Source organism: Sarcophilus harrisii, chromosome 3, assembly GCF_902635505.1.
Source record: "Sarcophilus harrisii chromosome 3, mSarHar1.11, whole genome shotgun sequence".
Taxonomy (NCBI): domain Eukaryota; kingdom Metazoa; phylum Chordata; class Mammalia; order Dasyuromorphia; family Dasyuridae; genus Sarcophilus; species Sarcophilus harrisii.
Genome location: NC_045428.1, coordinates 263,471,332 through 263,497,557, shown reverse-complemented (window position 1 = coordinate 263,497,557; position 26,226 = coordinate 263,471,332). Strand labels below are relative to the sequence as shown.

The following is a 26,226-nucleotide window of genomic DNA, read 5'->3' as shown; positions in this document are numbered from 1 at the left end:
CTTATAATATAATAATATTTCACTCTATTCATATAACACAATTGGTTTCTCCATTCCCTAATTAAAGAATCTATTTTTTTAACATCAGGATCTTTCCATGGTATTCTATGTCACAGAACACCAGTCTCCAAATAATTAAAATTTGGAGTAACTAAAAGAGCAATATGTGTTTTCTATCCATTTCTATCCATGGGTGTGAATATACAATGTACACATATATATATTTATATGTATGTATATATCAATTTTGTGGTTCAGTCATTTTTCAGTTTTGGCTGACTCTTTGTGACCCCTTTTGGGTTTTGTTTTGTTTTTTGGCAAAGATATGGGAGGTGACCACTTCCTTTTCCAGCTCATTTTATAGATGAGGAAACTGAGATAAACAGGGTTATATGAACAGGATCACACAATAAGTGTCTGAGGCCAGACGAGCTCAGTTCACAAAAATGAGTCCTCCTGATGCCAGGACCAGCACTCTATCTGCTGTGCCAGCCTACCTACCCTATGTGTGAATATACTGCAATACTAAAAGAATGAAGAGAAGTCAAATAAAATAAAATTTTACAACAGAAAAAGACATGGGTTGGTCGTGTAGGAAGAATAAGAGATACTAGTGGATAGCACCAATACTTGTATCCACATATTGTAAAGAGCTCCAGGATAAAACCCCTAGCAAATAGTGGCCCAAGATGAGAAGACTTGATTAGATTGCAATCTCTATAATCAGAGACAGTACTTCTATTATGTGATTATGTGTCCAGTGAAATATTAAATCAAGAAATTAAGATTTTTGAGGGTAGTGAATTCAGGAGACCCATATTAGAAAGGTTAATGGAGAATTTATGTAAAGAGTAGATTGTAAGAGAAAGTAACTAGAGATAGGAAAAATGATTAGGAAATTATTGCAATTGTTTGGGAGACTATTCCTCATATCAAGATTAAAGAAAACATCTTTTCTTATGTCTTATTTACACTATTGATTTATTTAGCAAAAATCTTTCTCCCTAGCTAGCACAAAAGTCATTTTAACTCATCCTATTACATAATATCATGAATTCTAAATGAATGGAGTCTTAGTGAAGAATTTATCTTGAATAATAAATCCATCATCGTAGTTTGCATTCTTCATCAGGTCCATTTCTGATATGCTTGAAATAAAAATAATAAACATGTTATATCACTGTAATACTCATTTCATCTTCATAATGAAGAAAAGCACTGCAAGTGGAATTTAAGTAGAAGTTCATTTGTTTGCTTCTTTAAATACTTTAGTTGAAACATGAGTAAATATTCCTGCTATCTATATACCTCCTTACCCTCCTTGCAATTCTTTAATCCATCATAATCAAAGGGAAGCAGTATTATATTTCAAGAATATTTCAGCAAATAGTTCTAGTGAAAAAAAAGGAAAAATACACAAATGTATGAATTTCCAGAATTTGGAAGTGAGTACCACACTATTTTACTCTCTACTTGCTTATGTGTTTATTTTAAGTACAGTGATTCATTGCTGAGTTAAAATTGATAAAGTTATCTTACTTATCTTTCTGTTCAAATGTTTCATTTAATAAAAGTTTTAACAAAGATATTTACTGTCATTTCTAGCTTTATGCTTATATTCTCAATAATTTTCTATCTTAGGCAAAGATCAAAAGTGCTGACATTTAATTATATGACAAGAAGAAATAATATTTGTGTAGTAGATGGTCACTGGAATTGAAATCAGAGAAGTTAAGTTTTTGATGTTTCCTATCAGATTCATCTCTGACCTATTGATGAATACATGACAAGATAATGTCCCCTTGCTTTTTTGATGAAGGAATAATGGTTTCAAATAACTCTTATCAAATCGAAACCTCTTAGCTCATCTGTTTAACCTGTTTAAAAGTTTAATACATTGTGACTGGTGATTCAATATTAATCTTAACTTTAATATATAAATTGGTATACTGCAAGTACACCATTTAGGTATTTGATAGAGTTCCCCCTGAAAGTAATTGTGTCTTCATTTAAATCTCATGCCTTGAGAGGAGAATAAAATAAAATAGAATTATGTAGCAATTATTTCTTGAATGGTTCCATATGTTGGTATCCTATAGTGACACAAAGAATGGGTGGGGGAAAGTCCAAACTCCTTAAATTTCACTATATGTCCAGAAGCAATCTATTTCTATGGTATTATTGTTGTTATTGTTTGTCCTTTATTCTCTTTTTTTGTTTTAATTTAATAGCCTTTTATTTACAAGTTACATGTATGGGTAACTTTACAGAATTGCCAAACCTCTTGTTCCAATTTTTCACCTCTTACCCCCCACCCCCTCCCCCAGATGGCAGGATGACCAGTAGATGTTAAATATATTAAAATATAAATTAGATACACAATAAGTATACATGACCAAACTGTTATTTTGCTGTACAAAAAGAATCAGACTCTGAAATATTGTACAATTAGCTTGTGAAGGAAATCAAAAATGCAGGTGGGCATAAATATAGGGATTGGGAATTCAATGTAATGGAGTTTGTCCTTTATTCTCGAAAAGAACCCTGACATCAAGTTGGGGATACCATGGCATGCAAGGGAATTGGATTTAAATGAGGGAAGGCTGGGCAAGGTCACCTGTCTCACTTTCCCCTCCAGAGCCATCTGGATCCAGTGGCAAGATAGAGATCAAAATGACTGGAGATGGCCCTAAATACAGTAGGAGACTTAAGTCTTTTTAAGTTAAGGTCTTCAACAGGTCTCAGTTTGATTGAGGTTGCACCTATTGAGCCATTAAGGCTATGTAGCAACTAAGGCAAGAATCTCCTCTCTAGTCTAGTCCCAAAAATCTAAATAAATAAATAGGATTTGACTGGTATGAATTTTGGTAGAATCTTCTAATAGTTTCATGGGGAATCAAGCTGAGTCTTCAGGATTCTGTTATACTTTCAACAGAATACAGCTAAAGCCTAATTAGTTTGAATAATGAATCCCGTGAAATGGTCCCCTTTATTTGTCATCATATTTTCCCATTGGGTTTGAACCAAAAATTATTTTATATAATTTGAATAATGTAAATTTGAACATAAGACCACTTCACAGTATTCATAGTTGGCATAAGTTAAAATTACTTCAACCATAGACTAAATCCAGAATCATTTGTGTTTCTTTGGGACCTTTAAGAGTAAAGATAATTTAACTCTGTTATTTGGATAAAATTTCAGGTATAATGATCTTAAATATTATCTGAAATGAAGTATATCAATACCTAATATTAAACAATGATTTTATTGATAAATCTGTAGTGGTAACATTAAACTATATAAAGTACTATAGCAAAAATCATCGTTTTCTACATATTTCTCTACTGATTTTTTAATTCAATAAATGTTTCCTATATTTGTTCCTGTGGGAGGAAAAAAGATTAAAGTGTGTTTTCTTGCCTGATTTTGAAACCCTAGACTCTTCACCTATCATACAAAACTGTACCAAACTGGAATCTTCTAAGCTATTGTGGGCTTAACCTTAAATCTTATATAAACATCATAGATGTTTTGTTGTGTGAGGTAGGGAGAAATGATACATTTAAAAATGAATTCAATATGACAGTAAAATGCAATAATAAAAACAAAGGGAAATCTATTGTGTTTGAACTTCCTTGATCAGATTTTTATCTTTTACTTATTCAATGAAAAGTTTATCATTTTTGGTAAAAAAATAAATTTTACTAAAAAGGAAAGATAAGGACATTTTTATGAAGTTGTTTGGAAAGGGCAAGGGAAGCTTCAAGATGGATTTTAGTGACTTAGAAAGCTTGAGTATGTGGTTCTATTTCTTTATCACATGAATAGTTGTTCTCCAAGAGATTTTATTCATTGTCACTAAATCTTCTCAGTAGCTGATCAAGTTAAGTTTTTATATCTCTTCCCTTCTTTGAGAACAGAGTAGAGGTGAAAAAATTTATAGAATATATAGGCAAAAATAGAATTCAAAATTTGTCCAAGTTCACACTTTTAAGTTGATAACACATTTTAGTCAGTTTCTAATCCTTTTGAAGAGATTTTTTTTTTTTAAAGAAGGATTATATCCAGACCTATTGTCTCTTTGATGCAGAATACAAACTACTTATTTGTATTCCATGCTTTTGCAATTTTGCTTGGGGACTCTGAGGTGTTAAAGAACTTCTCCAATATCATATAACCAATATAAATCAGTGATAAGATTTGACCTTGATTTAGCCTAACTCAAAGCATGGTTTTTAGCTAAAAAGTCATTCTGACTTTTCTAACGTTCCTTGATTTTTTAATGACATTTAAAATATTTGAATATTTCTTAACTCTCATTTTTTGGACTATCAAGCATTTTATCTTCTTCATTAAATATTAAATCTAAAAGGATACTTTTTATGGTTTGGTCATATTGCTTACATTCAATCAAATTTACTTTAACCCTCATATGAAGATTAAAATTCTCCAATTCTCAAAGTCATGATTCCAGCATCCATCTTCAAGAATAATGAACTGTGCACTTTTACATTTGCTGAAAATATTAGAAAGAACTATAAAAGTATCACAAAATGAACAGTGAATTAGAATATCATATATCTTTGTGACAACCTTCTTTAAAAATTAAGAACCCTTAATTTCTAAAATCAAACAAGAATCCTGTGGAAATAGTATTATATTCACCTTTATAGGACTGTGAAAAGTATCAGCCTTGATGGAAGAGAATAGTGACAAGTAAATTTTCAGTCATGAGAAAAGCAAATGTGTTTTATGAATATTTTATACATCCAAGATTATAACTATCCATTCCCAGGGCTATCTTTTCACTTTTATAAGTATATTTTATGTGCCCAAATAACAAGTGTATCTAACTACTGACTGTGAAGTGCCATTTTGTTTGGTGCTATCAATAAATGATGCCAGAGTTTTATAGAATCACATACTGGAGCTAGAAGAGATTCTAAGTGGTTTGTATTCCAATTTTCTAATTTTACCAAAGAGGAATGTAAGGTGAAAAGGTGAAATGAATTCCCACCCACCAGCCAAGAATCACATAATTACCAAATGGCAGAGCAAGTTTTCATAAAATAAGAAATGAGGTTTGTAAAGGATATGGGTGACCATTCAGTTTATCACTATCATTTTCCATATGAAGAAAATGGGGTTAAGGAAAAATGATATCCTAGAGGAGGTGGAATGTGATTAATGATATTGACAGGTAAATTTTGATAAGCAGAAAAGAATATGACTGGGTAAATTAAATTATACCTATACTTTCCTACTACTACAGCCTGATTTGGTTTATATAATCTAATAGAGATAACTATTGTCAAAAACTGAAGTTAACTTATAATTACTTGCATTTGTTTAACTCAAGTCTTGAGAGTTGAAATGTGCCTGTATTCTCTAAGAACAAGAATATTTTTACTTCATGTTAACAGGGCCGGGAGTACTGGTGGAAGAGTAGTGTGTCCATAATGGTTAGTATATACTGAGTGCTAATTGCTAAATCCTTGAAGACACTGGATCTTCTTTCCACCATAATATTCTACAAAGTAAAATATAGGCTCCTTGAAGACACTTTTATTTTTCATATCCCTAGCACCTAGCTTGTGTTTATTTCTATCCTGGTACATAGCAGGTATTTAATATATGCCTGATTACTGATTGAATGCTTTGATTATTGACAAGATGCTTGGCACCTTGTAGATAATAAATGTTTATTTAATTGAATTGAGATGTAGGAATGCATAGTGACTAACAACCTATCATTGCTTCCTTACTAAAGTACACATAAGAATATAAAAATATTTTCTTCCTCATTAAGCAAAATAAAACAAAATGTTAGAAAATATCCCACAAATTTTAAGAGTAAACATAGTAATTGTATAGAAATAGTCTTTTGAATTTTTACTGAAACTGCTATTTTACCAGGGTAGAATCATTCTGTTAAAGTTTTAAGGCTATCAGATAGCTTAAGCCTTGGACACATCCTGAATTTTTGGGTTTGAGTTAGCAGTAGAAGGAGAATTAGGTCTTTGGGAAGGAATAACTTTTATTGGGAGGAAGATATTTATCTATTCCTTACCTTATCACTAATTATAGGGCTTTGAAGGAACAATTGACTAGTTGCACACAGCAAAGAACAAATACTCACACATCAGATGGATTTAAATACAGAGAAGTAAATATTTAAGGCCAGAAACTGGACCTCTGACAGCAGAGAAGAGAGCAGGCTATAGCCTTGAAAGATAGCCCTGGCAATTGAAAGTTGAATTGCTTAGAGGATTTGAAATGAGAGAAAGGATGGCCAAGTATTAAAATACTGAATTTTTAAGAGGGGTTTTTTTTTGACTATATGCTTTTCTTACAAGTGAATCAAACAAATAAACATTTATTATATACCTAAAATATACCAGGGACTATGTTAAACTCTACCACACTATCTTGAAATTTCAGGTTTATAATCAATCTTCCCATAGATATTGTATGTATAGTGGGAAGTTGTGCTCCAGTGTTATATTATATCATTTTAATTATTGTTGTTTGTCCTTCATTAACAAAGAGGACTGATATCAGAAAGGTGATGCAATGAATTGCAAATGAATTGGATTTAAGTGAGGGAAGGGCTGTGCAAAGTCCCCTTTCTCCTCCAGAGGCATCTGAGTCCAGTGGCAAGCTACAGATTAATTTGCCTGGAGATGGCCCTCAGTATAAAAGGACACCTTGGCCTTCTTAAGCTAAAGCCTTCCTAGGTGTCAGTTTCACTGAGGCAATGTCCATTCAATGATTAAAACTAGATAAGAAATAAGGCAAAAACAAAACTAAATGAAACAAAAAAATACCTCTTTTATCTAGTAAAATAAAAATCAATCTTGGAGGGGAATACCCTTACAATTTCTGACCAAAACAGAAATAATTGTGAATTCTTTTGCTGAAAGCTAATTGCATCTACTTGTTAATGATTAGGGGGTGAGTGTTCTAATAGGGTTTGTGAGTTATGGAAATAGAATTGGGTACTTCAGTAGAACTTTGAAATACTAACTATAACCAAGGAGAGATAACTAAAGAGAGTGCTGTGAAAGAAAGGGTCCCAAGTTTAATTCAACCTCCTTTACCTTCTGATTTTTAATATTTATATTTTTTCCATATAATGTCTTTAGTTTCATTGAAATAATACATTTGAAAGGTTAACTCATGTTAAATTGTTAATTCAGCCTTCCACCTAAAAAGAAATATGCTTCCATTGTGAGAGTAGTGTAGTGACAGAAACAGTACTAGTAAATGAAAGCACTTCATTGTGACCTTTCACTAAACAAGCACTTATAAATTGTAATTGCCTCGGGCTACTGTATGTGACTATTACATTCATTTCCACCATAATTGTACACTTATTTGAAAAGACATGTCATGCATCATAGGCATTCAGTTAAAATAGTTCAATATGATTATAGCTAATTAAATAACACATATGCTCCCAAAGATGCATTCAAGTAATGTTCAAAGCATGACTAAAACATAAAAAGAATGAAAGCCAGTGTTAAGGGTTAAGTACCATCCTTGATCTTTCTAAAAAAAAAACACTCTTCATTGTCAACTTAAGTCCTACATGTTAATTAAATGCAGCATAAAATCAAGCCCTACTTCACCTTTTTCTTTTTCTAATGACATACTAGCAAAAGTTCTCAGCCCTTTGCAGTGTCTTAAGCCTCAGAGAATTCTTGGTACATCTAAGGTCATGGCAGGAAGAGGTTTGTCATTTCCTATAAATGATTATTTTATTTCTCTCTCTATTATGTCCCTTAGTGGTTATATCCTGAGTGCATGATTTTGTGCGTGTTTTTTTTTTAAAGGAAATTTTAAGTTAAAATCATTAATATACTTAGAATATCACTAAAAAAACAATGTTTTTAAAAAATTGAATAGCTATGTAGTTACTATTATTTATGTTGTACTGATATGTCTGTTGGAACAACTGAATAAGTAGGATTTTATACAGTGATGATTGTTTAATAACCTTAAAATGAAAACAGTTGGGTTTTAAGGTCACAAAACACAAAATAATTGTTTTTGTTGTTGTTTGTATCCTTCCAAGTTGTTTATATTGATATTCTGTTGAGTGAATCAGGAGTAACTGCTGTTTATAATACTTAACATGACTGAACCTACCAAACAGTTGAAATTTTAAAATCTCCTGGAAGTGAAAAGGGGAAGGTAAATGAGGACTGGGAAAAAATGACATTAAAAAAAAATCCAGAAATGTTTAAATCTCCCCAGATGTTCTAAAACAGGCTAGTTACTAAGGTTACAAATAGAGATAGAGAAGAGCCAGAAGTGTGCTGGAGCTAGTTATAACAAGCTCCAAGAGTTCACTGTTAAATTTTCAGTATTAGCTTTTACACCTCAGAAATAGAAAATCACCATAAATCTTGGCTTAATTTATTGTTTTATTAATTTTCTGTACCCCCCAATTATTGAATATTTATAAGTAAACCCCTGTAGTCCTCTATTAAAAGCTGCTTGAGCTTAACAAAATTGTAGTAGAAAGCTCAAGGAACATTTTTTCCCTCATGGATCCATTAATGGACTAAGAATCCCAACTGCCAAAAGTAGATTATTGGAAATAATCACATAATTACACAGCCCTTTAGAATAATATTTTAATACTATATATGTTTCTGTCTGTGATTGTATACAACATTCAGAAAAGTTCAGTATTCCAAAGGATTTGTGCTGACAATTCCTTCATCATTTTTTTCCCTCTGGCCTCATACTCAGAATGACCTTCCAGTATGTTACAACTATAATCTGGTATTATGCCAAAGGAATTTTAGCATGTCCTTTATAATTCTATTATCAATTAATATTGATAAAGTATCAACTATGTCCATAGCTTTTCATGTCCATGCTTTTCATTTAAAGTTTCATTGATTGTCCGAGCTGAAATACAACATGACTTTTGTTTTGTATTATTATTTTTTTAAGTTTCCTTGTTTCAGTTTTTCCTCTCTCACAAATAAAACATAACCTTCTTCAAAGTTATCAGTTTGTTCAGCTGAATAGTAGGCAACTTACAAATAGACACATCTGAAAATACACATGGTGGATAAATGAGTACATATGAAAATTCATTTGGCTCCTACATGAATCTATTAAATGTGCAATGTTGAGATATTTTTTAAATCAAAATACCTGTTACTAAAGTGATTATGTTTGCTTATGCTGCATAAAATAGTGAATGTATGTTGTAAAGCTCATTTCCAGAAACGCATTCTTTCCTCACTTTATAAATTATCACTTGTTTTTCTACACAGATTATTAGTCTTGAATGTAGAGAGCAATAACCAAAAAAATGTTTCAAAGTTTGGTTGATATTTTTGTGTCAGAGGGAAGCAAATAACTAGTGATGTATAGATGATAACATGAGCATTTAAAAGTAATCTATTTTTATAATAATGATCATTAATCTTTAAAAGTAAAAATTAAGTTGGAATACAATCAGTGTGATTATGATTTTTCTGTAGTTCAAAAATGGTTTGGAACAGATTTGGAAAAAACTGATTAGCAGCATGGTGTAACTAGAATTCATGGTGGGTGAATAGAAAGGAAAGTTGATTTTACTCACTTTGCTTAAAGCAGTACTTCCACAGGTGGTAGATAAATTGTTACAGATGAGTTGGAATCCCCAATTCGCATCTTGTGGTTAATCTTCCAGACTTTCCTCTAAGTGTGATATAAGGGTTGGCCAAGGTTTGAAGCAACAAAAGCTGTTAGCCATTTTGTAGAATTTGGACAAATGCACTTCCATGTACATCAGAAACTATAACTATATAGAGATAGATAAATATATAACTATATAGAGAGAGAAAGAGAGTGAAACTAGAGACAGAGACAGAGACAGACAGCGAGATAAACAGACAGAGAAATAGAGGAGGGAGGGAGGGAGGAACAGACCAATAGAAAGAAAGAGAGACACACAGACAGACAGAGATAGAAACAGAGACAGAAACAGAGAGAGACAGAGAGAGAGGGAGGGAGGGGGAGAAAGAGACAGACAGACAGACAGAGACAGAGACAGAGAGACAGACAGAGACAGAGACAGAGAGACAGAGAAATCTAACTTAAAAATATTTCTCAGTTACTACTATCTCCTTTTTCTCTTCTTGATCTCCAATCCTGAAACTATGAAAACCTGAAAGATATCTTTGAGGTCAACTAGTCCAGTATTTTATTTTTTCATTTGAGGAAAATGTGATCTGAAGAGGTTGAACAATTTGACCCAGGTCATTCAGATGTCTGGGTTCCAGAGTTGTAATTATTACTTACTTCCTTTGATTTAAAAACTAATGATCTGAAAGAAGAATAGAAGGGCATAAGGAACAACCAAGACTGGGGCTATAAAGATAGGCTTTTACCAAGGAAACTCATACAGTCTTATTACTCCTTGCAAATAGCTCTAAAGTGTCATCACAAATATGATCAGAATGAAATGATTTTTAAAACTTCTGAAAATATTTTATGTCATTATATAGGAAACACTGAAATTTCCTAAAAACAGATATGGACTGGATATGAACTAAATATCCGTATTTAGTTAATCTGCTTTTTGTCTTTGTCAAGATCATTGAAGACCTTATTCTGTATCTACCACAGACATGCTGTGTGTCTAGCCCTTTGGTCTCTATTTCTGTAAAATAAAAACAAGACTATCTTGACCATTCTCGTTCTACAATCATTGTGAGTAACCTAATTCTCACATTCCTTGTTATTTGAAAGAAAAGTCCTTTAACAACTTAAAGGATTTTAAAAAATAAAACACAGAAATATAGGGCTTAATGCCTTTTATATCTAACTTCTTGGAATCTCAACACTCAGTCTTTCTTTGATCCATAGATGTATGGAGAGTTGACTTATTGCTTCTCTCCCAAAATCACAGTTATCAATCATTCACTCAAAAATGCAGTCTCATTCCAAGATTAACATAACATTTTTGGTGCATTTTAATATATAGATATATTTATATGTATATGTATATATATATATATATATATATATATATATATGTAGGTATATAGAAAACACTTCTCTAAGGTGTTTTAAAGGAACATGAAAAAAAAAAATAATAATCCTCTGTGACTGTTACTGGTTGTATCATTTTTTCCAAATAAGGACAAACTAATCTCATCAAAGTCTTGCTCTAATGTCTCTAATGTCTTTGCATTGCAAAGTGACTATGGACTTTTTGCCTTTGTCTTCTCTTTACCTTCCAGATTGCTTAATTGGTCAAGGACTCCTGAGTTTTTCTATACTTGGTTCTGTTGTCTTTTCACTGTGGACTTTTTTTTTTAAATAATGTCATTTGCTTCCAAGGTCATAACTGTCACTTCCATATGATTCTCAAATCTCTATCTACTGTCTTGACCACTCCTTCAAACTCCAGATCTACATTGCTAATTGTCTGCAGAACATATTTGTTTGAAACCTCAAACCCTAACTGTCACAAACTAAGCTAAGTTTCTTTCTCCAACACCTAATCCTCCTTTTGACTTCATTATTTATTAAATCAAAACCAGCATTTATCTAGTATTCTATTTAGGAATACTTGTGTGTTATCTTTTAATTTTTCCTTCTTTTTTACCTCTCATTCAGTTAGTACTATATCCTATTGATTCTGTTTCAGCAATCTGTATCATGTCTATCCCTTTTCTCTGTTGTCACTTCTGTTACTCTACTGTATTTCTCTTTATGTCTCTTTATTGGCTACTTACTTTAATATCATTACACACTAATGGTTCTTTATCATTCTGATTACTATGCCCTACAAACCATTCTCATTGCTGTCAAATTTTAATCTTCCTCATCGGTAGATCTAATCATATTCAAACTTTGCTCAAAAGTCTTCCATGGCTTCATACTAACTATGAATTAAATTTCAAAAATCTTAATTTTTCATTCAAGGTCCTCCTTAATCTTATGCCATGTTCCCATGCAAGTTTTATGTTATACTGTCATTCTCCATGGACTCTGTGTTGAAACCAAAAAAGAAGATGCAATACAGCCTTCCCCTATATTGATAACATACCTAGAACTCAATTTTCTCCGTGTGTTTAGTCATACTATTCTTTGGATGGAATTTCCTTTTCAGACTGCTTAGTATCTCTGCATCCCTTAGGGCTCAATTTATATGCCATATAGTCCTTTGGTTTCATCCTTTTAAAAATATTTTATCCAATTATTAGTTTCCTGGATTGTAGGTTCATTGAGGGTAAAGACTATGCTATATTTACTTTTATTTTTCCTAAGTCTGTAACACAATTCTATGGACACAATAGACCCGTAATTTGGATTTGTTGAACTGATTATGGCAAAAGTTATTACTTTTTAAAGAATGTAGTTTTAAAAAAAAGAAAACTTCAGACTGCCTCATAGTTTGACTTATTTTCTGGGCATGAGTGATTTTTCTCCATAGTTCCAGTGGCACAATTACAGAGACATCCCATGGAGGTTTCTTATTTACGTAGTGATAATACCTTCTAGTCTGATAAGATCAAAGCCTACATGACTTGACTGCAGGTTATATACCACACATCTATTGATCTGTCTTTCTTTCCTAAAAGAAAATTTCTTTAAACTAACATGTTCATTATGAACAAAGGACAGGAAAAATTGCAACCAAACAGGTTTTATTGAACATCATCATTTCTAAATGGAACAGAAGTAACTCAATTTAAGCTATTTTAACTGCTTTGTTGTTTGTTCAGACATAATCAACTTGTCTACTTTGAAATGTAACAATTGAAATTACTACATATCACCAAACATAGATGTATATACTTATTCACACTGAATATGGAATTGGTCTTTTAAAAATTAGGTCATGAAAACCCCAACCTTTATTATTTATGACAATGCTTCTAATAGGCATTTCTTGATCATGCTATTTCTTTTTTCTTTTGAGAATACAAGGGGTTTTCAATGCAGCTAAGAATAAATTTGCAATTGTGTTCCTGCCAGTTCTAGTAGCAATGCGGCAAAGAAAATGCTCAAAATGACTAATCTCAGTTTGTTGCCAAGTAAGTTTTTGGATTATGCACTGATAGTAAAAGTAATATAACAGCATTCACAGCATAATTAGATTTGTACAGCAAGTTTTATTTAAAGGTTGCCAGATCTTATTGCTTATAGGCATGTTTTTCCTTCTTAGATTTGTGTTTCTTAGCAATCATGTTTTTTAATGTATTGTGATAGACTCCTTTTAGGAAGCAGGAGAAAAGCACTGTAGAAACACATCAGAAAGATGGAAATGCTGAAGTTCTCTTAGGGATATGAGGTTATAAAAATAACAATAATAATAATGATGATGATCCTCTGATCTGTAAGCTCTTCTTTAAGTATATTCCTTCCATTGTTACAGACAACTTTTTCTGAACCCCTAATACAACTCATTTCAGAATATGTAGTATTTGTCCATATGATTCTGTATATTCTTTTCTTTAAAAAAAAAAAATAGCTTTTTTTACTTTCAAGTCATTCAAAGATAGTTTTCAACATTCACTTTTGCAAAACCTTGTATTCCAAATTTTTCTCCCCCAGATAGCATGTAATCCAATATGTCAATCACGTATAATCCTTCTATACATATTTCCATAATTATCATGCTCCACAAGAAAAATCACATCAAAAAGGGGGGAGGGAAAGCAAACAAATAGCAACAACAAAAGGTGAAAATACTATGTTGTAATTCACATTCAGTCCCCATAGTTCTCTCTCTGAATGCAGATGGCACTCTCCATCTATTGGAATTGGTCTGAATCACCTCATTGTTGAAAAGAGTCATATCCATCAGAATTAATCATCACATAATCTTCTTGTTGCTGTGTACCATGTTCTCTTGGTTCTACTCACTTCACTTAGCATCATTTCATATACATTCTTTGTACATTTTTATAGAGGATATACTCAATCTCCCTTTTTCTAGTTCCTTTGTTATCTCAAGGATACTAATGTGGTGTATGAGTTTTCCTTCTTGCCATATAAACCTTTATTTTCTAGCCATAATGCCTTCAACAATATTTTAACTTTTTTGTGTGCACAAAGCTGGCCATATGCTCCAACTTATTGATACCTATCACATGTCTTTTATTTACTCTCAGGATACCTGAAATTTTGAAGTAATTGTGCCATGATCATGCTGTTTCAATATCAATAGTCATATAATAATGAGTACAAGTGATAGTCCATAATAACAGATATTTATAGTTCCAGAATGATTTCTCCCCAACAATCTTGTTAAATGAGCAGGACAAATATTATTACCCCCATTTTATAGATAATGAAAGTAAAACTCAGAATGACTAAATAAATTGACTAAATTTACATAGCTAATGAGTGTTAGCAATGGGACCTGAAACTGGGTCTAGCATTTGTCTACTCCAAAATACTTTATGTAAAAGTAGAATTCTCAGGAGTATTTAGTGAATGAATCATAGATGCCCTCTTTGATGTTTTCTTCATATTATTGCCAAAGGATGTTTCCTCTCCAATGCATCCTTCATAACAATGATGTGATCCATTGTGTGGGGTTTGTCACCAAATGATGGCAGGCACCAAAAATTGAAGTTTGGTCATGTGAAGAATTCACAATGGCCATTCTCTTTGGCAAAAGGTAGATTTATTTAGGGAAGAGGTTTCAGACAAAATGAAGGGATACAATAGATATAGGGAATGATAAATATAAAGTAAAGCTGAAAGAGCATATGAAAGACAATTTCCTCAGTGGAACTCACAATTTCCCAGTAGAAAGGGAGTACCCTATGAAGTTGGGTCTTCCTTAGCCTTAGTTGGCAGGCTAAATCCTGAAAGGGACTTAGCACTCTAAAAGACTTAGCTATAAGAAGGAGAAGTAGAATTGGGAAACATGGTGGAGTTAGGGGAGATAGTATGTGGCATTGGAGGAGGGGGGATAATGAGAAATACATGAGGCAGAGCGATGTGCTAACCCAAAGGAAGGCAACAGCCATAGGATGGTCCACAGGTTTAAGAGAGAAAATTTAACCTTAGAGATGTGACTGGGATTTCTACAGAGGGTAGGGCTAAGGAGTTTGACTTAACTTGGACTTGGATTTCAGACTGGATCACCTCCCCAAAGTGTGGGACCATGATTCCTATCAGAGGTTCTGTCTGCTTGCCTCAAGTCATTAAAGACCTAATCAATATTAGTGTTATGTATATGGCTACAGATTCTATATATAAAATCACAAAATGCTAAATCTGTAAAGGAACTTGCAGATCATTTAGTTTATCCAACTCATTTTATAATTAAAGTCCAGAAAATGGAGGAAGAGATGATCTATATAGGATTTGAATACATTTGTTATAATTTTTTAAAATATGTCATAGATGTGTCAAAACCTCACTAATTTGTGGGAGAAAGAATGAAATGTGTGTGTATGTGGGTGGGTAGGTGTGGATGTAAGTATGTGGGAGTGTGTGGGGGTGTTCTGTGTATGGTGTGAATATATATATATATATATATATATATATATATATAATATATATATATATATGGGGGGGACAGAGACAGAGTCAATGAGAGACAGTCAGAAAGAGCATGAAAGTAGTTTAATTTACTTATTAGAATGCATTGTACTAAGTATGAAAACATTCTGAAAGGCTCTATGTTTCTACATTTTTCATGGAAGCAAAGATTAATTGTTCCAAGAATTTATTTGTTTTTATTTTAATTTAGTCATCTTTGCCATGTGAAATTCTAAGTCATTATCATACCTCAAAACAATTAAATATAAAGGTTCAAAGTCTTCAGTATAAACTTACAAATACTGAATTTCAATGGAGCACATGCTTATTGAGATTCATATTGCTTTCAGCACCACTGACAATAGAAATTAGAATACAACCTTATTTCTCACCACCATAATGAGAAACAGCAAAATGTGCATCACTATTAGGAGGCATTAAATGGCTTTATTTGTTGAGAGGTGTGATTCTTCAGTAGGAGATGTCAACAGAAATATTCTGACAGAGTACAAAGAAGAACAAAAACAAAGTCCATCCCAGTAGCTTTTGCCGCATTCACCATGTAATCTGGCAACCAGAAAAACTGGCTGTGGGGAGAGGAGCAGGGGAAACAGGGCTATGAGACCAGGTGCAATGGCATCAACTGATTTTCCTCCCTCTCACTACCATCATTGATCATTTTCATTCACTTCTTCCCTCTGATAAGGAACTCATTATCAAGCAAGTATTAAAAATCAAGGTACAATTACTAAGAAATTACTAAGAATTTATTCCCATAAATTCACTAAGTGAATGAAGTGAAATTCAACATTCAATATGAATACTGAATTCATATTCAATAAAATATGAAATATTATATTTCATATTAAATGAACCAAGAGATCATTATTATACATCAACAACGATACTGTATGAAGATGTACTCTGATGGAAGTGGATTTCTTTGACAAAGAGACCTAATTCAGTTTCAATTGATCAATGATGGACAGAAGCAGCTACACCCAAAGGAAAAAACACTGGGAAATGAATGTAAATTGTTTACATTCTTGTTTTTCTTCCCAGGTTATTTTTACCTTCTGAATCCAATTCTCCCTGTGCAACAAGAAAACTGTTTGGTTCTGCACACATACATTGTATATCTAGGATATACTATGACATATTCAACATATATAGGACTGCTTGCCATCTAGGGGAGTGGGTGGAGGGTGGGAGGGAAAAATCGGAACAGAAGTGATAATGTTAAAAAAATTTACCCTGGCATGGGTTCTGTCAATAAAAAGTTATTATAATAAAAAAAAAAGAAAGAATTGGAGAAATAAGTTAAGAACTAAGGTAGAGTGAAGTAAAATAATATGATAAAAGTTCAAAAATGTCAAGGTGGTGCAACAGATAAAATATGCAGTAGATAGAACACCAGGTCTTGGAGTTAAGAGAACATGAATTCAAATCTGATCTCAGACATTTAATATTTGTGTAACTCTGGGCAAGTCACTTAATGCTTTTTGCCTCAATTTCCTCAACTTTAAAATAATCTGGAGAAGAAAATACCAAAACATTCTAATATCTTTGCCAAGAAAACCTAAAATGGGGTCACAGAGACTGAAACAATTTAATAACAACAGTATCAAAAAGAAAAGCAATAAAACATTTAAATTTTGCAATTATGATAACCAAATGGCCCTACAGATGAATTTTTCCTCCTTCCCTTTACTGCAGAGTTGGGCAAGTGTAGATGTAAAATATTGTTCATTCTGCAAGACAAAGTAAGTATATTTGTCTATTTTGCTAAATTACAATTTTTTTACTCGTAAAGATCATGACAAATAATGAATGTGGTTAGGAGAGATATATTCAGAAATGAATGTAAAATAACAACAAAACCCATCAATAAAATATTTTAATGGAGTAAAAAGCAGCATGAGACATTATGGATATACAGCCTAGAGAATATCACAACTGATTAGATATAGAAATATAACATTAGATAAGTTGAATAAAGCATTAAAATAAATGTTGGACCTGAGTGACTTTGAGAATAATGACCCAGTTAATAACAATAAGAAAGTTAGAAGATTTAGCTGCTTCTGAAAGGAAGACGTAATGATGATATAATGTAATAAAATGATTGGAAGAGAGCCTAGAATTGACCAAGTCTATATCCCCTCTACCTTACTGTGCAAATGAGTACATTAAAGCCTAGAGAATATAAATGGCCTATTTGTGTACTAAACTGTGAACTTATTATCTTTCCCCCAAAATAAATCTTCCCTTCTGTTCACATTCACTATTATTCTCAGGAGTATCACTATCCTATTATTCACCCAAAATTACATTACAAATATGTAAAATAGGGTATTAGAAGTGAAATTTAAAATAGAAGTGTCATTGTACGTAATATGTCTTGAGTAAATATTTATTGAACGTGTGAATTCAGTAGAGAGGAGAGTTGGAATTGTGTACTCTAATGTAAAATACTAGAATATATTCTCATATGTAAATTAGGTGTTTATTCCCAACTTTCTAGGAAAAAAAAAATCACTCATTTGGCTCACTATTAATATTTTTTATAATTAGTTCAGCAAGAGCATAGAAAGCTACCCATAGGATGTTGGTACTTTTAAAAAGTAGATCCAGTTAACAGGACCTGTTTGGAAATGGAATCATTGATAGGACTTAGCCCTAAAGGCATTCAAGATCTGAATTTAGATCTTAACTTAGAATAACTATTCCTAGAGACAATAGTGCTAATTTTACTATTACTGAAATTCTCAAAGGATACAGAAATCAAGAATATATGATATGAAATTGGGCCCAATAATAGTTATAGTCCTTATCTTTTTCTTCCTCTCAGTGAGGTTCATCCTATTTCCTGTCAATAGCAGCCTGTGAAGGTATTATCAAGTCAGAGAAACGATAACCATCAACCCCTCTTGTGTTTTTAATCCCCAAAATTTGGATGCCTCATCCAACAAACATACTTGACAAATGGTAAAAAGAGACACTTTGGGTCTTGAGTTCCAAATGAATTATTTGAAACTATAAATGAAATATACATATGAACTATCCCTTTGCCTCTGTTTTAAAACTTCATTTTAATACATTTTCCCTATTTCAGTTCCCCCCCCCCCCTTGCTTCCATTTGGTTAAATTTGTTACTCTATTCACTGTCTTTTGAGTCCTTATTCTTGATATAAATACAATTTCAGTTTAGTGGGATTTACTAAAGGATTTGTTCAAAATCCACCCACAGGATTTTCAATGATATCTAATCCAGTCCTCCTCATTGCATAGATAGTGAGTCCTAGAAAGGATTTGCCCAGTATCATACTGGAAAGAGACAGAGTTGAAATTCAAATCTAATTTCTCTGATTCGGAATCTAGCAATTCACTGGTTCTTGCTACATCTCTCATCTCTCACCTTTCAGTTTTCCCAGATAAGCAGTGAATGAAAGAGCAAAACTGTGGACTTTCACCAAATTAAGGGAAAGAGTTTCATAATTCTAAATAATGAGACTCCAAGTTAAAATATTCACTGCAAAAATATTTCACTTCCAGTTTCATACATGCTATCATTCATCTGTGTATAGTACCACAACCATGATATAGAAAAGTACCAACTTAAAAGGCCAGAATTTTGCAAAACTTTCTCTTCTAGCAAAACATAGTTTATGCTCCACAAAGTACATGTGGATTCACTTTTCAGATCTTGTCCCAGATTACTCCTTTGTTGTTTTGCTAACTGGTACTTATGATAGAAGAGATCAATCCTCATTCCCAAACATGGCAAGTAAGACTGTCTGCTGTTACTGCTACATTTTTCCCATCAGCAGTTGGAATATTTTCTTGAAACTGCATTATGATCTTTCAGTCTATCTTGCTAGTGATTTGTAAACTCTTGGGACACCACGTAGTAATTTCTAAGATTTCTTTAATGGAAGATTTCCTGGTAGTATGCTATTTTTTTCCCTTCCGTACCTTTTTACTTCTTACTTCAACTAAATGTCTTAGTCCCCCCCCTTCCCATAAATTTCTTACACATTCCATTTTATTTTCCAAAGCAGAATACGATATATAATCAAACAATCTTCATATCAGAAATATCAGTTACTTTAGTCTGAAAAGCAAGCCAGAGAAATTGAATTTCCACTAAATATAAAGTGTGACTCTAAAGCTAGGAAACTAATTTCCATAAGTAATACATCTGCTATATAGTTACTGCACACAGAGACATTTTCTTTTGTAACAGTGAATCCAAAGGAGATTATGCATGTCCCCAGATTTTCCTTGTTTTTTCAATCACTTAGAATTTCTTATCAATGCAAAGGGTATATTTAAAACAAACAAACAAACAAACAACAGTAACAACAAATACAAACATTGATCCTCCTTATTTGGAAGGCTTGAGATAGTCAAGTGTAGGTTAAATACATATTTGTTAGGATGTTACATTAAGATTTGTGCTTCAAGTATCATCTAGATTATATCACTTCTAAAATCCTTTGCAACTTTAGAACTGTAGGATTTCTTGTTTCAATGATGTTTGCTAATGAAAACCAGAGCACTTTTCCTAAAGTTGAGAATCTTTTCTAGAATCTAACTGGTGGCTTTTTTTTCCATTACAACAGAGATTAAAACAATGGTTGGCATCCTCATCTACTTAATTATACATATCAAATCAATATTCAGCAATTGACTGAGAAAATATAGATAATTTTCCCCTTCTTTATATAGTGGTTCTATTTTAGCACACCTTTTCTCCTTATGCTATATATGTGAAATTATTTAATTCTTCAATCAACAAATTAATAATGTTATGCAATAATTTTTTAAAATAATACTTCTTTCTATTTTTTTAATGTCATCTAACCATAGGTCTGATAAATTTATAATTGATTTGATGCAGCTACTCTCTCTAGTAATGTAGGTCACAACTCTTTCAAATCCTATGAAATCCTTGTTCACTGATTTCAAATCCATTATTTTGTTTTTTTTTCTTTAATATGCAATTCTGTAGTGTATTTTTCATACCTTTCTGGGTTTTGTTTTTTTTTGTATCCCTTCACAGATACTTTAAATTAGGTAGTTAAAACTGAATTTATGATTAGGAAAATATATTGATAGAAATATAATCTCTAGCTGTGTGACCCTGGGCAAGTCATTTAACCCCAATTGCCTCAGCAAAAAAAAAAAAAAAAAAAAATCTAATCTAATTTAATATGTTTATATATTCATATATACCTATGATTAATTCTATATCAGGGACATCTGAATGCATGTTGAATATTTCCTTTTTTTTCACATTGGAGAGATTTAGTAAAGTAAACATGGGGTTTCTTTGTAACCCCACGATGTTCAAACGAGAACAAGTTTAGTTTTAACAAAATTAGTTTTCTTAGTAATTTAATGATATTCTTAATATCTGACATAACATTAATTTTAATAACAATTGAAATGACACAGTAAATTTGTTTTCCTTTATGTATAGTGAATAAAAAAATTTAAAAAACATAGTCTAATACAAAAAATAGAATATATATAAACACAATGGGTAAGAAAATGTAGTGGAATGATATGTATGAAAACAGTTGGCAAGAGGGACAAGGTCTTTAAATCAACAGTTATTCTTGGAGTTGCATTAACCATTAATGCTTTAAAACAATCATTGAAGACATTGGCACTTTATTTTGAGATACATAAAATAACTCTTATTTAATCAGTATAGGGAAATCGCAAGGTGGAAATGTCCTACATCAGGTTCGATTAATAGATGTTTATTTGATTATACTATCTGAAATCACTTGTTCCTTCTTATGGTCCTTTCTTAGGATAATAGAATTATGATCACCAACTCTGAACTTTTAAGGACCTGAAATATTATCTTATCAACTCATTTATTTTTTTAACTGAAATCTAGAGGGTTAAATAAATATTTTGCCCCCAGATCGCCTTATTTAGTTGTCAAGTCAAGCTTCAAAACCAGTCTGGTTCTCTAAATTCAAATTTATCTTTCTTTTTATTGTATCATGTTACCATCCTATTCCAAAATGTCATCTTGAATGGCATAGAAACATTACAGTAAATAATCCACTGTTTAAACAGCACACTAATCTTCCCTGGTTTATGGGACTTTTCATAGCATTAGTGGGGAGAGCAATAGCAAAATATCATTCCAAGTCAATTTTTTAAAATGTCATTAGTAAAAAGGTGCTGTTGATGAATAACTAATTAATATTAGATCTGTAGAGTGAAGTAGTATATAAAAATGATCATGATATATGGATAAAGTGGCTTACAAGAATGGCTTTAAGTTTTATTATACTTACAAGCATTGTCTAACTCTATGAGTAGGAGTTAGGGAATGTTATACAACAAAATCAGTTATGCAAACTATATAAATATAATTTCTTAAACTGGTTTGCTTATAATAGGTTTATTATATTATACTGAGTAAGGGAAGCTTTAGTTCTGGTGCTATGGCACAATTGCATCTCATGGCTTATTTTTCTACTTGAATATAATCTGGAAACTTGAATATAATCGTCTTCCCTTTTTGTTAATGATATCAGTGGTAACCTTGATTTATGAAAATCACTTATTACAAAGAAGAAAACTGATATTCTGGGGTGTGGATGACAGATACAAATATTTATACATATAAATTTGTGTACATATACACACATATAATTGACTAATTATCCTTTAGTGAGTTTTTATACATTCTTTTACAGAGTTTGCCTCTAGTTTATTAATACAAATTAATATTTATCTATAATATGGCAAAGAAAGCATAAAGGAGACACAATTCAAGTCCAAGTTATCCAGCTCCCTAAAAGACATGAGACATCTGCTTTTAGGTTTAAAAGGTAAATTATGAGATTGAATATTTCAGCACCATTACATGAATGGAATGGTTCTTAAACCACTTCTTTTGTCATTTATATAAATATCTAAAATCTGTTTGGAGATGTTCCAATTGGTAAACTTAGTGTTTGGGAGAAATTCTATATCAATGATAAGCTTAAATGCAGCCTTTCTTCTTTTATCCCTTCTCCTTGCCTTAATTTATCAAAGACTAAATCCTTCTCCTGAGAGTCAAAGAATCCATGTCAGATGACCAGAAAGTGGAAAGAAACACCACCACTGGTATTTCTTTTTCTCTTGCCCTTTCTCTTTATCTCCTTCTTTGAGCTAGAACTACCCAGAAGTCACAAAGGCTCCATGACTTGGATAACTTGAATGAGATAGGAATCACTCTCTATTATTTCAGGTGAGATGAAGAATCCTTGTGCCTTAGCATCTGCCCTGCTTCTTCCTCCCAGAAGCCTGTCCCTACAATCACACCCTCATTCGACCTACTCATAATATATCACTTAAGGACCTCTAGACCTTGCCAGGTGACTCTCTGCTGGGGGAACTATCTGATATGGGGAATTCTGACTTTTTCTATCTGCTCTGTATATGAACTTTCTTGTATCTTGTACCTGTGGTCTCCCCCTAACTAAAATAAATTGTCTTTGAAAGCAAGAACTATCTATACAGTTATGTGGTGATTAATATGAACATAGTAATAGATGGATAGATAAATAGATCACATACATCTATATATATATGGGAATAAGTATGTGTGTGTATATATACATACACATACACACACACATACACACAAACTTATATGTATGTGTATGTGTATATATATATATATATATATATATATATATATATGTAGATATATGGAAGGGGAAGAGAGAGTAAGAGAGAGAGATTGTGTGGATATATATGGATATATGTATAGACATACATGTGTATATGTATGCATATGTTCTACCTCCCCTCTCACAGTACATATATTCATAGTAATATCAAGTAATTAAATAATGTATTTAAAAATCACATTTATGTGCATATATAAATATGTTATATATGTATATACATATATATATATATACATATAGTACTTCATAGTATCTATAAACACATATGAAATAGCCCAAAGGCTTGCAATTTTCTTGCTGATAAAATGCAAGTTGATCTGGTCATAGTCTGATGCAAATAATTTCATTTTGTTTATTTGGAAGTAATTTTCTTGATATTTCTTTCAATTATATATTGAGTAAATGAACTAAAAATAGGATTGTATCCTTCCCATTGTCTCAGTATTCTTTCAGTTCAATTTTGTTTTCTGTGTCAAGAATTGAATTTGTGAATATTTTGATGCATGTTCATCTATTATGATAGCAAAATTTGTCACTTGTGTGTAGCTGAGCATTTAAATCTTAGCTTTACTAATTACTGTTTTGTTTAATCCCATAGGTAAGCTACTGACTTTTCTGGAAGTTTTCATCCATATGTAATTTCAAGCAGATAAATAATCTAGAAAAGAAAAGCATTTTAGTTGATAAGTCCATGACAATTCTTCTATGAAAAAGGCTTATATCATAAAGATCTGAGCATTTAGAGCAGAAAGTGAATAGAAATCATCAGCCAAACCATGTTTTTATCAAGGAACTAAAGCATTTATTAGGATCTAATTTGCCTGAAATTACAAACTAGCAGTTAGAAAAACTAGGGTTTAAAATCAAATACTCCAAGTTTACTATCACTCTTCTGTCCATAATTATCAAATGTGACATCCCAGGAACAGATATTATTTAATCCCAAAAATCGTTGTTAAACACTGACTTCCATGACACATCTCTTTATAGATGGCTCAGAATTTTCCTGCTAATTTTATTTCCCATCAGTTGCTCTGCTTGTTTCCAACTCATGAATACCATATTCCTGTGGTGTTCCCTTTCAGCTTTCTTTTCTTTATTGTCTCCTTCCATTCTCTACTTATTGAGGTCAGGGATTAGCTGGTCTTTTTCTTATTTGTATCCCCAGCATGATACCTGGGACAATTTATGTCTTAATAAATGTTTATTGACCATTGACTTTCTGAATTATATGTGTGGGAATCAAAAAGGATGTTTTATAACTGAAATGTAGATATAGATAAATAGGTAGGTACAGATCTCAATAGATATACAAGTCAATTTGGCCAGTGGTTTATATATAAATTCAGAAATTTATAAGATATTTTTATATCTATATTATATGGGTATTTATTTATGACAATATATATATGTGTGTGTGTACACTACATGTTCTTAAATTTAATTTAACTTTAAATTACTGTCCAATAATTTTTATTGTCCAATAATATAGTTTTGTTTATGATCTACTTAATATTTGGCATCACTAAATTATTTTATAAATTTAAATGATTAAAGTAATCAGTTCTTTTTAAAGTCTGGCATATATACACACATATTCAAAATCCATTAGCATAAATTGAGGGTCTAGGATTTCATCATTACCATGCTCCTGAATTTCTTCTCAGAACATCGTTTCTTTCAACTAAAACATGAGGTCGTTGAACTTGACAATCTACCAAAGAAACTTTTTTCTAACTCCAACATCTTATAAAGTGCAATTTTCAGAGAATGAGAGAACCAGTCTGCTAATATTCAGTGATTCAGCAAAATAACATTTAGTAGAGAGGATAAAAATAGTCAATTAGGATCTGTAAGGAAACAGTAGGATATATTTGTGGGGCCCCAATTCCATTAATAAAAATTGTGAGTCACCATTTATATAAACTTCTTTTGTCTCCCTATCCTGATAATTACAAAATAGAAAAGAAAACAAATTCAAAATAAATTTCAAGTAAATATGGGCAAATATTTGATTCCATTCAGTTTTAAAGGTTATTCCTATAAATATAGATTAAATCACCTTGATATGGGTTCATATTTTCCAATGAATTATCATAATTTGTTGTTTTTTCCAAGCCATTCTCTTGTTAAAACTGATGGAAAATAGTTGATGGATCAATTTTCATTCTTGATCCTTTTGGAAATGAGAAAATCTGACCAAATCCTGATGCTATTGTCTTGATCAGCATTCCAGACCTTACCTGGATTGACATGCCAAATTGGCGAAGAAAGAAGGTCTTCAAAGCAGAAAAATTTAGTTCATTCATTCATAACTGATCATTTCTGTACTTGATAAGGAATGGAAAATGATATGGAAGATTATAAGAGACACATATATTTTAACCATATCAGAAAAACAAAGCTTAATGGAAGAGAATTGGTCATTTGTCTTATAATCCAGTTATTTAAGTAAAACAAAAAGAAAGATTCACTACTTTTCTGAAAACTCATGATTGGCTTAATGTTCTAGATAGTTCATTATTTTTTAGAGCTAGTATCTAGATAAATTGAATGAACTTAAGAGCAGAGATCTGCCAAGTTTATACTTAATGAAAGCAACAATAAATAAATAATGCTTATAATGAAAAACAGTATTAAAAGATTTACTTGAACTAATGGAAATTTGCTTTAGATGTGTCATTACTGGGATTTTGTGGCTGGGTATGAGCACAACAAAATTATTTTGCTATTCAGTTCATAAAAGGAAGTTTTAGGAAGTAAATAATAAGAGCACTTAGTGGCATAATTATGAAACAGCACAGTCTAATGTAAGGAGATCTCTGCTGAAAAGTTAGAGGATCAAGATACCATCATACACAACTATTCACCAAATTAATATTAAATATATAGCAAGATTCCATATTATATATATTTTATATTATTAATATTTGTTGTGGTTATATTTATTATGGTTTATCTATAAATAAAAAACTATGGGAAATCTTATAAA

The 26,226-nt window shown here is 31.7% G+C and overlaps 1 protein-coding gene across 1 annotated transcript in view; it reads left to right on the top strand.

Annotated features, from left to right (window-relative positions):
* IL1RAPL1 (interleukin 1 receptor accessory protein like 1) overlaps positions 1-26,226 on the top strand; it is a 1,491,295-nt gene that overhangs the window by 1,129,414 nt on the left and 335,655 nt on the right. The window lies entirely within an intron of this gene.